The sequence below is a fragment of the Heliangelus exortis genome, chromosome 1 (genome assembly GCF_036169615.1).
Source record: "Heliangelus exortis chromosome 1, bHelExo1.hap1, whole genome shotgun sequence".
In the NCBI taxonomy this organism is placed as follows: Eukaryota; Metazoa; Chordata; class Aves; order Apodiformes; family Trochilidae; genus Heliangelus; species Heliangelus exortis.
Window position 1 is genome coordinate 89,450,185 of NC_092422.1, and position 18,832 is coordinate 89,469,016.

General features: G+C 41.6%; 1 long non-coding RNA gene across 1 annotated transcript; it reads right to left on the reverse strand.

The window, feature by feature from the left end:
- Positions 1-380: 380 nt before the first annotated feature.
- LOC139804105 (uncharacterized) lies at positions 381-18,453 on the reverse strand. The gene is made up of 2 exons (XR_011729316.1): positions 18,156-18,453; positions 381-693 (listed from the first exon to the last, which is right to left on the reverse strand). It is a non-coding gene; the product is annotated as an uncharacterized lncRNA (long non-coding RNA).
- Between the last annotated feature and the right edge of the window lie 379 nt (positions 18,454-18,832).

Below are 18,832 nucleotides of genomic sequence, written 5' to 3' on the forward strand. Positions count from 1 at the left end.
CACAGAAACAGGTGAAAACCAGAACACTAGCACTGCCTGAAAGTTCATATGGACACGCTGGTGAACTGGAATATTTTTAATTCATTCCTCACTTGAGAGGAAATACATGTGTGCTTCAGAAGAGCAGAAGTGCTCTTGCAGATAGACTCTGAGCTGGGAAGGAAGTTTGCCTTTCTATGTGTGTGCCCAGCAGTGAGAGAACATAGGTATGAGATTGCTGGTAGTGAAAACCAGAGTCCTGTACTACAAACACTACAAGATCACAAGCTTCCCCATTTCCACAAAGCCACTGCACTCTCTGCAGGGTGCATCTGCCTATCAAAATAGCTGCATCCTCTAAATGTGATAACACAGTCAGAGAAATGATGATGTAGGGTGAATACCTTCACAAAGCACTTTTTTATTTGTGTATGCCTAGAAAATCATAGCCCATGCAAGGGGAAGAAAGGACAACTGGCAAACACCAGAGCCTCCATTTTTCCTCTCCTCAGGCACCATCTTCGCTGTCATGCTGCTCTTCAAAGTAAGGAGTTCTTTTGGACAGAGAACTTCAGCAGTGTGGGCATAGCTCTGCCCCAGGGCACTACTGGGCAGATGCCATCGAGGTCAAACAGAAGCCAAAAGGAGATGCATCAACCTCCAGTCGAGGTCTCAAGCTCCAAAGGGTCCAGAAACATATTAATGGGAAACACACTGAAAAATAAAGCAGAAAAAAAGTGATTAGAATTAAAATATTAACACAACAAGTGTCCTTGAATACAAACATCCCCCTCTCACCAAATTCTTCTTCCTTCCTGCCCAAGAGTTCCTGTCCCTTCTCCTTCTTTCCTCTATGGGCTCTATCTCACTTTTTCTGCCCATTCTGCCCTCAGATACTCCAGTCAGCAGCTCCATAAGTTTCAGAGTTGGCTCTATTTCCCTTCATTTTTTATAACTGAGATGATAGGTAGGTACCTGTCTTGATCCCTGCTTTTCCAAACTATTCAGCTCTCATACAGGTTTCCAAGGGATGAGGTCACATACAGCAGCCAGCACCAGTGCCAACAGCTCAGTTGCAGGAGGCAATGCTGAAGAAGAATGATAATGAAGAGGTGACTGGGTGTAATCAACACCAAGGGCAAATCGTGCCTGACAAACCTTGTGGCCTTCTATGAAAAGGTCACAATATCAATAGACAAGGGAAGAGCAACTGATGTCATTTACCTGGACATGAGCAAAGCCTTTGACACTGTCCTGCATGACAGTGTCTCCGAGCTGGTAAAATATGGGTTTGATGGATGGACAACTCAGTGGATAAAGAACTGTATAGGTGGCCACACCAAAGAGTGGTTGTCAACAAGTCCATGTCCAAGTGGAGGTCAGTGACAAGTGGAGTCCCTCAAGCATCTGCATTGGGCCCGGTCTTGTTCAACATCTTTGTTGGTGACATGGCTGGTGGCATTGAGTGCAACCTCAGCAAGTTTGCTGATGACCCAAGGTGTGTGGTGTGGCTGACACACTGGAGGGAAACGATGCCATCTAGAGGGACCTTGACAGGCTGGAGGGGTGGGCCCATGCCAACCTCATGAAGTTCAACAAGACCAAGTGCAAGGTCCTGCATCTGGGTCAGGGCAATCCCAAGAAGGCTGGGTAGTGATTGACCTGAGAGCATCCCTGAGGAAAAGGACTTGGGGGTGCTGGTGGATGAGAAGTCCAACGTGAGCCACCAGTGTACACTTGCAGCCCAGAAAGCCAACTGGGTCTTGGAGACATCAAGAGAAGCGTGGCCAGCAGGTCAAGGGAGGTGATTCTCCCTCTGTGTTCTGCTCTTGTGAGACCCCACCTGGAGTTGTGTGTCCAGTTCTGGGGTCCCTATCACAGGAGAAACATGGATGTGCTGGAGTGTGTCCAGAGAAGGGCCACGAGGATGATCAGAGGGCTGGAGCAGCTCTACTATGAAGACAGACTGAGAGAGTTGGGGTGATTCAGTCTGGAGAGGAGAAGGCTCTGAGAGACCTCATTGTAGCCTTCCAGTATCTGAAGGGGGCTACAAGAAAGCTGGGGAGGGACTTTTTAGGATGCCAGATAGTGACAGGACCAGGGGGAATGGATTCAAACTAGAGGAGGGTAGGTTTATGTTGGAAGTTGGGCAGGAGTTCTTCACCATGAGGGTGGTGAGACACTGGCACAGGTTGCCCAGAGAGGTGGTGGAAGCCCCATCCCTGGAAGTTTTTAAGGTGAGGCTGGAGAGGGCTCTAAGCAACCTGATTGAGTGGGAGGTGTCCCTGCCCATGGCAGGGGGGTTCGAACTGGATGATCTTAAAGATCTTAAACCCTAAAAATTCTATGATTCTATGATTGCCAATTCAGTGTAACAAAACACCCATTTCTGCTTAGAAGAAAACTAATGGGCTCATTACCCTATTTAATTCACAGATTAATAATTTCCTCCTTACTTATTCATAATAATTGATGAGTGGCTGCTGCCAAATTAAAAAAAACGCATCCCCAGGAGTATAGATTTGCTCATTTGGGGCTTTCTGAACACAGAGGTCTTCTGCTAAGAGATAAGCTAAATTATTGACAAATGAGAATCCTCACTATCCATGATTTTCATAATTTCTGAGAAAATTAGTGTCACCAGGTACCTAGGCAAATTATTTCAGAATGAAATCCTATTCCTTAGTTAGACTAAGTCCATGTATTCGTCCACAGCAGAATCTTATGTAAGTTTTTGTAGCTTAGATCTGATATGCTGGACCATATGGTACTATCCTTTTATAAAGAGAGGTCTTCACTAAAATGAAGTTCTGTCTCAAAACTGATGGCATGTATTTTGCAGATTTCTCTACAGTAGCTGATGTTTCCAGGAAGCTTAAAATACCACCTTTAGTGCCTTGGGAAATACAGGCATGTTGGAAGTGTTCATTGTACCTAATTATAGGCATCTATCTTTGCTGTCTAGTTTTTTCAGGCCAGCCTGGAGTTACTGGAGAAAAACAGGCTTCTTTCATAGTGATCCAGAGTTTTGACTTGGACTCACTCCCCCCCAGAAAATCTCTGTCACTTGGCAAAAGACAACCAACTTCCAAAACTGAGTTCCCTTGATTCTTTGGTTTGGCTTACTTGCTTCAGGGAAAGCTTTCCAACCTGAATATCCTGTAATATCCCTCTACCTAGGGTTGAGCATGAAAATATTTGTTCTTCCTTTGAGAAATGTGAGCGTGCTCAAGTTTCATTCTGCAGAAGAGTAAAACCAGGCTTCTGCAAGTCATCTGGGAGAGAGAAGAGAGAGCAGGTCCTCTGAGAAAGGTCATCTAAGCAGTCACTGTAGAATGCAGAATAAGCAAGGTCAACCTTCTTCTCCATTGTAGGTGCTCTGGAGTAGACATTACACTTCCCAGGTGGCAACCTGAGCCCTTTGGGATATTTTGAAAGGAAGAGATGTATCTTGCACTTGGTATCCCCCCTTTTACCTCTTGCCTTCTGTCTCCCAGATCCTTTGGACTGGAGATACGTAGGCTGATCAACACGTGTGATTTCTGAAAGCAGTGCATGCCTGAAAATGTCCCAGTTTTTCACACATTTGACAAAAATACTTCCAAAACCTGAAATACTCCAACCTGCTCAATTCTTACATCAATATTTAAATATTCAAGCCAGAATGTCCCACTTTTCAGAGGTAGTGAAAAACCCAAAATTCAGGCCAAGTGAAATACCTAATATTCCTCATTTGAACATGCCCAGGAAACTGAAGTCTGGTAGTTCACATGGTTGTCTTAAAAGAAAAAAAGATGTTTGAATTTTTGTAAATGCAAGAAATCACTGGGTACAGCAAACCATTGTAGCACCTAATTTGCTAAGTAAGGGTCTTTCTGTTTATAAAAATGACAGCTTTAAAAGATAATGATTGTTTCTATTCAGCTCACATTAAGGTATTTTCATATACTCTCACATCTAAAGACATTTAAAACCATTTTTATTAGGACAGTGTAGTGTTATTGTCATTATCTTCATCTATTCCTACTTGCTATTCAAACCCTTAACTTAAGCCCCTGTGAGTGGGAAAATGAGGCATTATATATGAAGTGTCTAATAACTGTGTCTACAGAGAGAGACAATAAATAGCGTTTTGATGGAAAGTAAAAGAATATTTTGAAGAGACAGGATTATGAAATGAGTGGGAGTGAAGGCTTACAATCATATTTGATTCTTCCCAGGTTATGACTATGCACAAATTTTTACTTTTAAAGAGACAGGAATGGCACTTCAGACTGTCAGTGAATTAATTTCTGTAATCACTTCACTAATGGAAAATGCTGAGCATGTTTGCTGCAATTTTGATCACTAGAATGGAACAGTTATTATGTTAACAGGTCATCAGTCTGTCCTTTTAAATGAGCAGAAAATCACAAGTGATAAGGCTAAAATGAGGCCACAGCATTGCATTATTTTTCCATAGGGAGCAGGCATAAACTATTCTATTATCATAAGAAAAATAAAACCATCTCTCCATCTTGTATCCAAGCTGCTCAATAGATTTATTAAGGTGCCAAAACAGTTCCTGGTAGTGAACTGATAAATGATAATCTACCATGCATCCTGATTAAAAGGTGAATCAATTAGTCTTCCTTAATGGGATTCTGCTTTTCCAACAAAACCACAGCTTGTTTATTTTAAAATAAGTGAGCACTGAGCCTGAAAAATTCTGTGAGCAAAATGAAATGCTGGCTGCCACACATTTTCTTAATCCCAGGCCTACTTCATGGAATTAGAAAAGCAAAAAACCAAAATGTAATGATTGGAACAGATTCTAAGTCCTTGAAATATATTATTTTTATAACTAGACAGTGTATTCCTAACACACTAGACCCACTGCACTCTTCTGAGACAGCTAATCAAGCTGTTGGGGACCACTCACTCATTAAAAGTATCAGTTCCAAACCATTAGAATCTGGACCTTTTTTTCTCATTATCCAGTGAGACCTGCTCAGTACACTGAGACAAAAAGGTCGAAATAAACAGAGTGCCTTTCTGTAAGTTTTATGCTGCTGTTCATAGTCACACTTTGCTTGCCTTGCTGTGCTGGTTTTCAGCTTGGGATCAATAAGAGAGCTCTCTTTCTTCCCACAGTACTATCACACACAATAGAGAAGATGACCTTTGGTGTTTATTTCCATCCTTTTGCAGTCTATTTTCCACCAGCTTACTCTTTTTTTTTTTCCCTTAAGTTTTCTGCATACCCATTCCTGCTGCTGCACAGCATGGAGGGCCATGCACCTTCTGGGCTGCGCCTTCCCTTATGGAGACAAATACATTATTTCTATCCTATATACTACTCATAATTACCTACATCTATAACAAATTCTCTTTCACATGACTTAACACTTCCGTATGAGGTTATTGACACTGTCTCCAGGAATAAATACATTTTCAGCCTGCACCCCCTTACATGCATTTGGTTTTGTATAGGGAAGGTGTCTGTGTTAGAGCCACCACCAATTGAAGGGACCATAAGAAAAGTTGAATCCATCTTTATACTCACTGGCAGACATCTCTAGAGTGGGATGGTTTTCTCTTTTGTTAACACATTTATCCTCCCCCCACCCACCAAATCCTCAAAGTTGATTCACTACATGCTGCTGCAGGAGACTTGTTTGATTAACACTAACTTCCCCCTTGGATCACTGTGCATGACAAGGGGGCTTCTTGGGCAGGCCAAGCCCAATGTGGGGTCAGAATGGGGAAAAGATACCATCAACTGGTTCTTTTTAAATGCCTTCAAGAGTTTCTCAGAAGCTGTCAGAAAATACTTCCTAGCTGATAAATTTATTAGTATTACTGAATAGTCAGTGTAGTCACAGCTAGGACACAAATACTTATTTAGACACTCTCTTTCCTCACATGTTGGTAAGCTTCATGCTAGCACATCAGGTCTAGGTAGGCCTTTTCAAAAACACTTTAAGCCTGTGGACTTGTCATGAGAAATTTATGATGTTTGTGGCCTAGGAAGTGAAATTTAAAACTGCAGCTTAATTGTAAGTTCCTGATCCCGGTATTTTGTCTTACACTTGAATACACTCTGAAGAAGTCCAAGTCATTCCATTGTCTGTGAGGTACAACCTAATGCCACTTGGTTCCTTATCATTTTTATCTAACTTGTTCAAAGCTGTGCACTACTGCACAAAACAAACACTGTGGGTAGCTCTAAATCCACATATCTAAGTGTGCTGCTTTTGATGAGAAACACAGTTAGAACAGAAAGGAATTAAAATACAAAATTGTTTGCTTTAAAGACAGGGACACCCACTGATGGAGTGCTTCCTAAATAGAAAAAAAAAATTAAATGGATTAGAGAAGAACATAAAATTAGGGACAACACAGCTTAAATTTTAATTACCAGGGATAAAACGTCATTACCACATCAATATTGGAATTTTACAGTAATTGACAAGAAATGACACTGCCAGAAGAGGCTGTAACTGTAGCTATATATTCCCATTAATCAGACACTATATGTGCACACTGAAACAGAGCTCTCCACATCCCCATAGAGGACACAGGTCCAAGACAGGCTTTCCCGACTCAGTAACTTTGTTGTTTTCCCTTGCCAAGTAGAACAGCTTCAAACAAAGGAAGAGCTCCTTTCTTCTTAACATGCCTTGTGGCTCCTGGGATGGCCCCAAGGAGGGAGCAAGAAGGCTGAATCCCTAAGGGTATAGAAAGCACACAAACTCCTGCTTCCTGGCTTCATTTCATATGAGCACCACAGCCATTGCTGTCAATTCTAAGGATGGTCATGGTTTTGATTTGTTCTACTGGCAAAAATCATTTGGTCTTACCTTTCAAAGACAGAAGAGAAGCACCTCTTAGTAGTGCTGATTGAGACATCTATGTCCCAGTTTTGAGACATACCTTCCTATTAGACTTTTGTTATTGACTATTTTGGGTTGTTGGTGATCTGTGTCATGGCAGCCATGAAAGTCATCCTGCTCAGGTTCCTGGTTTTGCAGTTCAAGGAGCAGTGGTGCCTCTTCCACCTTAGGGATTCTGCAGGACTGGCCAAAAATGTGGGGCTTTGACATTTCTTTGACACAACTCTCCCAGTTTCTCAGGGGTAGTGGCTGTCTGCCAGTGACCTTCCTTAGTGAGCATGGCAGTTTCTTGGTTTCATTGCACTCTCGCTTGTATAAAAACATTCAATCTGCAACAAGGACAGGGAAGGTCAGTAAAGACCATTGGTGAAGAGTAATAGCTACAGCATGATAGTTAATGGTATAGAGATGGACATTCCTCTTCTTACTGGTTCATTTCCTTGGTCTATAAACTGCTTTTTGTACAACTCTTACACAGCTGGACTTGGCTCCAGGCCCTGGGTACAACAAGCACAGTTGGCATTTCTTCTGCTATATAGTGTGCTCTCATAGAATAAATGTTTCTCCTGTGCATGGATTTGTACTAAAGCCACTTTCCATGGTGTACATTTTAAGTACAAAATGAAGTTTTACTTCATCTCTGGGAGAAATACAACTTTTCTGATACACGCTTATTAGCTTAGTTACACAGATATTATTTCCTGTGTACACAAAATACAAAACTTTGACAGCTGAGTCACACAGACCAGACATGCCATCTTATTCTTCTTTCTGTGACAACCAGCCCTTTGAGTAAACACTGCCTTTTGTGACTTGAAAACAAGGTTCTTACAAACACTGTGCCAGAGAAATCCCATCACATGCTTTACTCAGGCTAGCCATTAACTTTTATAGCTAGTAAATGGATATTGCTTCTACTCTTTGAGCAAATGGTGTGCACAGGTGGCCAAGAAGACAAAAGGCATCATGGCCTATATCAGGAACAGTGTGACTTGCAGGACCAGGGAGGTGATTTTACCCTTGTACTGTGTGCATTTTTGGGCATCACAGTACAGGAAGGACTTTGGGATGCTGGAGAGGGTGCAGAGAAGGGTAACCAGGCTGATTAGGGGACTGGAGAACCAAGTATTAGGAAGGGAGTTTGAAGGAGCTGGGGCTTTTTAGCCTGGAGAAGAGAAGGTTGAGGGGAAATCTAATAGCTCTCTACAACTACCTGAAAGGAGGCTGTGGTGAGTTGGGTGTTGGCCTCTTCTCCCTAGTGACTACTGACAGGACAAGAGAAAATGGGTTCAAGTTTCACTAGGGGAGTTTCAGATAATAGGAAAATTTCTTCACAGAAAGAGTGGTGAAGCATTGGAGCAGGTTGCCCAAGGAGGTTGTGGTGGAGTCACCATCCTTGGGGGTATTGAAAAAACGAGTAGATGTCGAGCTTCAAAAGATGAATTAGTGATTAACACAGTGGAAGACTGATGATTTGATGACTGTGAGGGTCCTTTCCAACCATGACAATTCTACGATTCTGTACTCTGGTGGAGCTGTCACCAGCACACACTTCAGCATGGGAGTGGCAAAGGAAAATGCTATATGCAATGAATTAGCCTAAATCTGATGCAATATAGAACCATGTCAAGGCTTGGCACAATGGCACTTCATTCCCCTAAAACAAACTTTTTAACATGGATGGCCATCTTTACCAGAATGTCTGTCCCTTGGAGATGCTCAAATCATATAAGAAAGGGATTGATACAGAGTCGAGTCAAGCCAAGCAATTTTTCTCAGTAAGTTATTTTAGAACAAATGAACTTTGGAGAATGATCTACTTCCCTACCCCCACCATGCAACAAGCACTCTTGAGTCATGGATAGAAATTAAAAAACAAAGAATCAGACCTAGGTTGGAAGGTTACTACAGTAAAATCTATCATTTATAAGCTATATAATATAACATCATATATTTCTGAAAGATTTTGCTCTCAACCAATGAAGAATTTCCAGCACAAGCCAAGATTCCCTTCCATTATATACACTGAACACAATTTAAGAATCTAGTTATGAGGACACAAGAAAGGCATCCTTATTGCAAGAAGTGTTGCAGTTGCTTGTCACAGGGTTGGTTCAAAAGGTTTGCTGCAAAAAAATCACCATAAGGCTATTGTCAACCCTTTTTTCAATGGCTATGCACACCTCTATTTAAAGCTACAATTACAGATTACATTAAATTACTATGCATTTCATCCAACTTTCTAGACAAGTCACAAGAACAAATATTAGCACCAAAATTAAAATGTGACTACAATTTTTTTCAACAGATCTATTAATACACCTCATGAAAAATACAGTAAGTCTACAGTTTGCTTCACCTCATGAAAACTACAGTCAGTCTTTACAGTTTGCTTTTCACTAGCACTACTTTAATGACTGATTAACCTTTCTGGAGAAAAGCAGTCCTCTTTAAAGATGTAACACTCTCCCCCTAAAGTGAGATCTAATCCATTCAGCACTCCCACTCACACTGCTCTTGAGAAAAAACAGGGAAGAGAGGAGAAAATGAATATGAAAAACATGACCATACATTTTTTAAACAAGGTAAGGTGATATAAAAAGCCAAATCTTTTGAAAATACTTTGAACATCACTTTAAATAACAGCTTTCTCCCTTGCATGTGTTCTATTCTTCTATTCAGATCTATTCTTCCCAGAGCACAAGAGGAAACACTGGCCCTCTGTAGTACTTGATGCCCACTAAGAAGTGCTAAGGTCCATGATGAGCTGGATATTAGCATCACCGTGACTAAATCCCTCAAAAGTAGGGGGCCAGTGCAAGAGAGACAGAGGCAGTGTCAAGGCCAAAACAGAGACCAGGGCAGGAGTCCCAAGGCCCATGTGGAGAAAAGAACTGGAGCAGGACACTCACAGTGGGGGACTGCCCCATCTTCCAGGAGATCTCCAGGAGGAAGAGCTGGGGAGCACTTCTCCTCACAAAGAACCTCTTCTGCAGTGTGAGTAGTGAGACATGATGACAACATGCCTAGTTACACCTGTCCTGGGGTTAGGGTACCAGTAGTACAGGTTAAAAAAGCAGTGTCTCCTGAATTTCTGGTTGGTAACTTGGAAGCTGACTGGTAACTGTCTCTAGGGTTCTTGCTTGCCCCTCAGATTGAAGCCCCACACAAGGAGATGGATGCACTGCTTAGCATAATTTCTTGCCAATATCAGCACATCAAAACTCCACTGCAATCCTACGAAGCTGGCAGTCACAGACTGCCAGATACTGAACAAAGTAGGTCAACAGGTTGTATCACCTGGAATGGGACATAAACCTTTAATACTAGTTTGTCTTCAAAGGGACAGAATCCACATTACCATCCACATTGCTGCACTGGAACCAAAGGCTGCTTCATGTTTCCACCCCCAACACACATGTCATTTTCAGTTGTAAGCATTCATTTAAGCACGTTAAAATGAGGCAAATTTCCTGGTCAGCCAGTGGCACTGCACTGCCCTGACATCCAAAACATCTCATGATGCTGAAGGTGACTTAAACCCCCATCATGCAGACCAGGCTCCCTAGAGATGTTTGGAGCACAGAGTTGGGGAGGGGAGGGGGGGCACTTCTGCCTTCTCTACTGCTGCCTGCAGCCATCATGTCTGATCTTCCTTCTCCTCCTCTTCCCCCTCACAACCCTTCCCCTCTGTTCACAACAGGCTGGACCAAAGCCCTGGCTTTCCCCTCTACCTCCCATACAACCACACTACAATGCAGTGGTACCCAATGCCAGGGACTAACAGCTTGGTAGGGGTGGCACTCAGTTTGCCCAGCTCCTAGGCCCATGGGAGTGTGTGAAATAAGTGATCTCCAGAGGAAGACTCTGGAGCCTCTTCAACATTTAGAATGAGATACCGAGTGAAAACGATAAATAATGCAATTCCTTATACGTACAGTGAAGTAATATACAAAGAGACTTGTAATTTTAATATTACTTTCCACATTTTTAGACAATTAGATTGGCAAGATATTTTAAATCCCCCCTGAAAATTAACTTGAGAATCAACTACCCATTACAGAGAAGCAAAGCAAAAGTCAGCACAAGCCTTTCCTTGGGTATCGCTCAGCATGCTCTCACTGTTGCCCTGACAACCAGCCAGCTCTTGTCTCTCTGACAATTGCTGTGGATGCAACAACTTTTAGGTTTCTCATTAGAGTGTTATTATTGTTATAAGGTACACACAAAAAACTGAAAGAACAGTCATGTCAAATTTAGTCTATGTGCCCAGGTAAGGAACACTTAGAAAGTCTGACTTTCTAAATAGCTCCTAATGACTGGGGCACTGCCTGATTTTAGAGCACTGTCAGTCAGCAAAAATTACTTTAGGTGCTTTGATTCCTCGATGGGTGTTGAAATGGGAGCTTTCTGTCTGGAATTCTGAGCATAGGACATATCCTTCTCTTCCGAGCCTCATAACCTTTATTTTCTGAGGATGTGAGCTGATATCCAAGTTAGTGATCCCAGCAGCTACATTCACTTGTTTTGCAGAGCTTAAAAGATCTTTGCTTTCTAATGTATTGAGCATAATAATCCTGCTCCATGAATACAGAAGAGGAGATTTTAAACCTGTGAGACTTAAACCAAAATGAAAGCTTAGATTTTTCCAAGGTTAAAATATACTGAAATTCAGTCTTCACCCTTTCTTTTCATCATCAACAAACTTTTCCATTAAATTAGACACCTGGCCATCATCTTCTGGCCCTCTGGGAAAACAGTTATTTTAATGGTTTATCCCAGGTGAAAATGTTTCCTGCAATACACATAATAATCTAGTCTGAAAGCAGCCCAAAGCAATGCTGCTTGCATTTCTTTGACTGTTACCCAGCCCCCACTGCTGTTTCCCCCTTATCCATCCATGAGAAAGGACGAGCCAGTAATCCAAATGCTTCTGGGATATATTATACTCCAAACTGCTCTGGTGTAAACCTGAAACCATTCCATTGATTTCCCATTTTAGATAACTCCACATTTATAACTGTGCACAAGAATAGTTTTTGGCTTCCTATGTGCTTCTATCCAGGTCTGTCCAAATATACTCATAAGCAGTCTTTCCATCAGTCTAACACATTACCAGATACTGATTTATAATGCACATTATAGACTCCTGGCCAGAAAAAGTAGGGATGATTCAGCAATGCCAGGATGTCTCTGCTAGCCCAGAGACCATACAGAGACTACTGGCAGCACCAGTAAATGGTGGCCACTGACATCTTTGCAGGTTTTAAAGTTTAGGTGTCATGTGTAGGGAAAAGGTTTCATTTCACTCTCACCCTCTTCTAACTAACCCACTAAATTACCCACACAGTCCGTGTTCATTAGCATGCAAGCAAACACATCATCCTGTCATTCTTCCCTCTCTTATTTATATTCATTACACTATTAACAGCTGTACCCTTTGTCAAATAGAGGCTTTTTTCATGCAACAGAAAACACAGATGAAGTGATCATTCAATTGTAACTTTTAAGCTCGATTGTTACACACTTGATTTAGAACCTAATGGGTTTATAAATACAGCAGAACAAACAAGACCAAAAATCTCTGTCTTTTTGATTTGAAGCAAATGTCATGAAACCTGGTTTTTGTGTGTTTCATGCTCACCAAAACATATTATCCATCAAAACGTCATGTTATTGAAAGGTTCTTGGATGAAAGGAGTTGGATGAAAAGTAATCTTTTGGTAAGATTTGCAATGAAAGCACACTTAAGGGTTCAGGCTAGAATCTGGCCCTCAAAAGAAGTAAATTTTTTTTTGTAGGATCCTAGGAAGAGTTACAGAGGGCAGAAATGTAGTGAATAGATACCCAAGTTCTTTTGCAGCCTCTCTAGTACCACCACTGCACTCTGAAGACTGCCAGACTGATTACAGCCTTTTCACCCTTTCTGTGCTGAACAGCTGTGGAACCTCAGGATCCACACACTTGTGGTTCTGAGGGATGGTTCCCTGCCTTCCTGAGGCACAGGATCTTATCATAAATCTAAAAAAACAAACCAGTCTCAATAATAAAATTGTGAGGGTTACCAGAACAATGTTTGACTAAATTCAGCATCTCTAAATTACCCTGTAATGTGCAGACGAAGGTTTGGGTAAGCAGTTCTGCTCCATGAACTCAACTCCATTTCCTTCATAGGGAAGAAAACGTGGCACGTTCCTTCCACTTTTTATTCACAATTATGTACAGACAGCAACACAGACCTTCAAAAGTAATTTAACAATTTGCTACCAAAGTACTATACATAGAAGAGAGTCAGAATGGATCAAGGAAAGCATTCCAGTACTGTGGTAGTGAGGGATAGTGAAGAGACTTTAACAGAGCAGGCTAATAAAACAAATGGATAAACTAACAAAAAGCAAGGGGTGAAACTTCAGGTTCAAGTAATTCAAATAAAGCTGCCTCTGAATGGCAAAGTAACAAATCTGCTGAGCACAGGCTAGTTTTAAAGTTTGTAACTTAAAGCACAACCTTAAAGTTAGACACAAATTTAATACTCTGCTCAGAAAGAACCCTTGAGAGCTGTTCATCCAAATGTGAAGTGTAAAACAGAGTTTAATAGACACATTTTCAGGCTTTCTTAATTGTCACTGCCATAATTCAGTTTTCCCTTAATAACACACAATGACATTTTCCCATCAACACTGCATCCTACACCTTTCAAGAAAAGCAGAGACTAGCAGTAAAATACCTTAAAAATCACTATCCTCTTCATCATTGTTGCTAATTTTATTAACTAGAAAGCAGGTATAATTAGGAAATAAACTTTCAGGCATGAGTTCTTCTTCCCTCAAACTATTATTTCCAGTGCAAGGACAGAGACACTGAAGTTCATTACAGAAGAAACACTGGATGGTGACAGGACTTGGAGAAACCAAGGCCACCTGCAAAGACAGAGGTAAAGACAAAGTAAAATGCCAGAAGGGACAGAGAAGCCAGCCAACAGTTGAAGAAGCTGAATATTCCAGCTAACATTAATGCATCAAATGGGGTGTCCATCAGTTTTGCTCAATGTTTTGGGCAAAGGGTGTAAAAGCCAAATCCTACCATGCAGTACATAGACAGATGACCAAACTACAGTTATTTGTAACCAGATCTTTCCCTCCATCTCCATGTGCCCCTCTTCCCCAAGGCCTGAACCTACCTGGGGATACTGGAGACAACCCTGAGCAGAGGCAAGGGTGAAGGGAGTGTTACAGTGGTCATGGAGCCAGGGGCTTCACACCCCAGGCAGGCACCAGGGAGCAATGTGCCAGGGCAGCAGCTGCTCCATCCCTGGCAGAAACATCCCCTCAGTGCCCACAGTCTCCCCACAGCCACACCAAACAGATCAGCACCAGGGCAGTCTCTCACTGGCCTCATCCTGCCCCAGAACCAAGTCATCCTACACACATAATAAGGTTTTGCAGCTGCAGCCTTTAAGGCTGCAGACTGTGGCGTGCCTATTGGTTGCTGAATTTGAGTCCTCACTGAGCTCAGTTATTACAGATTATTGAAAATTAGCCTTATTCTCCATAACCTTCTTTTCTTCAGTCACCATAAGGCAAAATATAAAGAGGAATACTAAGAATATATACAAAACACAAATAAATACTGTGCAAAAATTTTGCCTCACAGAAATTGGTATCTTTCTGTACAGTCTCCCTCACTTATTCTTGTGCATTTGTATACTAGTAATAGTTAATACCGAGCCTGGATTTCTCTTGTGCCCTCAATTTTCTTTTTTTTTTTTTTTTTTTTTTTTTTAGCTAGAGATGCCAAGGTTAAAAAAAATCAGAGCTCTCTATAATTAACTACTGTATCAGCACAAACCTCTGTACTGCTTTGCTCACTGCCAAATCCTCCCCATCAAAGCAATAATCACCAAAGTAAAGCAAAAGAGAGACTATAAATACTTCATGCATGTGTGTGTATGTCCATGTGCACACAAGGTGATAGAAATTGTGCTCTGCTCACCTTCATCTGTGAGAACAGACTAAGATAGAAGTTCAGAATAGGACTGAGCATGATTTTGTAAGGTTCCTAACAGAATCCCAAAATCATTTGGTTTCTGGCACAACTGGTCAGCCTTTTTGTCAACACCATTCTTTGCTATCTCTGAATGGGGCAATTCCTGCTTAGCTTTTGAGATGCTCTCTCTCAGCCCAGTTCATACAGCTGAGCCCTTCTGGGACCACTCCTGCCTGAGGACACTAAATGCATACATGGTTGCTGGGGTGTGCACAAAATCTCTAAGTGACTCTGGTACTCTGTCTCACTGAGGTTATGAACACCTGTGTAGTCTCTCCATTCATGCAAGGTAACAGCTGCCTGCAAAAAAAGAAAAAAAAATCCCCTCACACATGCAAGTTGTAACAGCCAGTCTTAGAGACTGCTTCCTGCTTCTTTTGTGCATACTTACTTTTCTTCTGGATAGCATATGTCCCACAACCAGCTCTAGTGTTCCCTAGGCAAGGATAAAATAAGTCACTTCTATTTCAGAGTTTGCAGTACTCTATCTGCTCAAAGGGAAAGGGACATGCAGAGTAAATACAGTCTTCATGCACATGGACAGGAGTACAGTAAAACTGAATGATTAAAACCTATGCTGGTGATGTAATCAGATGGAAAAAACACTTCTCCAGCACCACTAAAGTCAAGGGAGACAGCAACTCGTCATTCCTCATGGGCATCCTAGGACAGTTTCCACTGCTGTGCAATGACACTGACCAACAGTTGAGAATCTCTCTCTGGTTGTACCAGTCCTGCACAGGATAAGAAGCAAACGATTGTCAATCAAATCAAGGAGCCACATAGGAAATTTAGACATCAGAAAGTTTAGGTTAAGCCAAGGCAGTATTCATGTCTTCACACACTTGATGTAGCACTTGGAAAGATTCTCTGTGTCTACAGTCAAGACTATGCCTTCCAAGACCTTTTGGAGAAAAGGTATTCAAACAAATACCAAACTGGCATATTTTGCACTACTCAGTTGACAGGGTGAAATTTTATTTGCACTAATTAGTCTGAAGTGATGGGAGCCTGAAATTAACTGCACACTGTAATTTAGAACCTGATTGTGTTTTTTGCTTAACCCACACATTAGATACCAAGAGCTATATTCAGACATCTCATTTTAGACACCTAAGTGTAACACTGCAGCACTTAAAATTTAAGCTTCTCACCCCCCTAGGGTGATTAAGACAATTTAAATTAGATTCTTATGAGATCTTGGTCAAACAGAGAGTCATGTGCTTCTAAAGGCCTTCAGAAGGGTGTTCAGTAAACCTAGATCAATAGGGCAGAGTCTGCACTTTTTTGTAAGATGATTTAGTTTCTTCACGGGGTAAGCCTTGCAATTCAAAATAATCAGTTCTCTTTTGGCCTGTCGCATGGAAGAAGCAGATGCCCTTTATGTGTTAGATTACTAGAAAGTTTAAGTGCCAGCAGGGGACACTGGGTCTGTCAGCTCCCCTCAGCCTTAGACCAGGACTCCCACTGATGTTCAAGTGTTTTTCCTCCAAGCAGGAGAATGGCTGCTCATCCTTATGTTGGTACTAGTAGAGGCTTTAGCTCTGTGTCATTCAGGGCACCTCCAGTGAACACTGATCTCGGCTATTCTGGATATTTGGGGTTGGGTGACCAGGGCACTGCACCTACAAGAGGCATTTCACTTGCTTTTTCCACTTATTGATTGAGGGTCAAGTCAATGCTCACCACCTGCCCTGGATTCCCTTCCACTGACTTCATGGAGCAAATTCCAAGAGTCTGCCAATTCTGCTGAATCTTGGTGGATACACTCTCTTTCCATTCTGTCTTCAGCTTCAATCAGTGTTCCTGGTTTTATACCAGTTTGAGGACAATACAACTATTTGGCTGGTAAACTCAAAGCATACCATTTTGATCCACTTTTGATTGCCACTGGACCCTGTCTGCTGCACAGGTCCTTGGCTCTGGATTTCCCAGGGCCTCAGTAAGGATATCCAACTCTTTTTATCAAGACACATTCTTAGCTTTATTAAAAAAGTTCATTCCCATCAACTCCAGTGCTGCAAGTGCTTAAATAACAGGAATGGATAGAAACACTTGCTTAAATCCTTTGGTAAATTAACGTCCTAGATAGGAAGAGGATTAAGACTCAAGTTCATTGATTGCATGTGATTTTAAACTATTGTAGGTTCTACTGAACTTTCTCATTAGAAAGCACAGCAGGCATTTCACTTTGAAGAGCACTGTTTATTGTATTTCATTAAGTCAGAACACAGGGGGAGGGGTTTCAGGGTTGTTTTGTTGTTTTTTTTTCAGAAGTTGAACCTCAGACTTTATATGAACTCTACTCTGCTTTCTCCACCTATGAGATCAGCAGCTTTCCATTTGCTTCAGGCCTAAATAAACCACTAAAATCCATCCTGGAGTGAAATTTTGGAAATTAGAGACCTTCCCAGGTCTCAGCTGAGCCAGTTTGCCTTCCTGTCCCCAGCTATGTAGTGGGCAGCCCTACGTGATGTCCTGAGCTGTCCAAGGAATCACAGGGCTATGGCACCCAGTGTAACCACAAGGGTTAAAATGCCTATTTCATCATTCTTAATTGAATATGCAAATGGAAAAACCCACATTAACATATCAGAAATGTGTGATCTTGTACCCACTAGTGTTTATTTGCAGTTTGAACAGTTTGTTTCTGGAAGAAGAAGAAAAAAAAAAAAGCTTTCAAGCTTCTCCATTAAATTATTCTACCAGCTGTCGCCTTATTAAAAAGTCTGCAGTTATTAATAAAACTGCTTTAAACTGCTCACCATAAATTGCAAATTTAAGAACAAGCTCCCTTCCCCCATGGCTTCCTTGGAAAGGTTCTCAGATTCACTGACAACTTCGAAGATGTATCTCTCATTCTGACAATATTCCTGTATGCAACACAGCAGATCCTACCAAGAATATGAACACAGATTTTCAGAGCCATGAGGAGAAAAAGGTAAGGAGGTAAGAAGGAACACAATGAATTTGTCTGTGATAAAAACTGCCAAAACACAGTACAGCAATTCTGAGAAAAGCTGAAATTCTAAGCATTTGTCTTTTGGGATAGTTGTATCTGTAATTGTGTAAATTAAGAAGTAAAACAGGAACAAATAGAGCACATGATTTATAGGAGATAAGGGGAAAGTGAAAAAATTGTAAAACAGAAGATGTAACCCTCTCTTGTGCACTATTGAGCAAAATACCAGATTTGAAAAAAAAAAACTATTTTAGAAGCAACAGGAGTCAAGAAAGTAAAAAATTATTACTAACCTCTATCATCCAAGTTCCTCAACTGAACTGAAGAAAAAAGACTTCAAAATAATAACCAAATGTTGCAGGAGAAGAACTTCGAAGTGATGGTAAGCTCAGAGTGAGGACAGGCTCGGTAGAGGACTGGCCAGCAACCAGCACGGCTGCGAACCTGCTTCAGAGTGAGCCCCTTGCCAGTCTCAAGCCCCACCTTTTATTGGCCCTTGATCATGCGCACTTGGGCCAGCCCTAACTGGGCACAGGTGGAGCTGAGCACCGGCTGAGCTCATTACTCGGCAGGTCCTGCCACCTGCTGCCTACATTTCCCCCCCCCCCCTTTTTTTTTTTTTTTTTTTTTTTTTTTTTTTTATTATTTATTACAAATATATACAGATTCTATAAATTCTATAGTACAAATTCTATATGGTTTTTTAGTTTTCTTTTTCTTTTTTTTTCTTTTTTTTTTTTTTTTTTTTTTTTTTTTTTTTTTTTTTATGGGGGGGAAAGATGATCGATACGCGAGGATCTTAGTCGCGTGGTGCCTCGTTGTTCGGGGCTGGTAGTGCTGGTCTGGCTAGGGCAGGGCGAGTCCATTTGCTGGGCACCCAGAGAGGTCCAGAGTCCGTGGAGACACAGCTGTACCCTCTTCCGGTGAACAGCAGCGGCCTTGGCCCCATCCATTGTCCTGTCGTCGGATC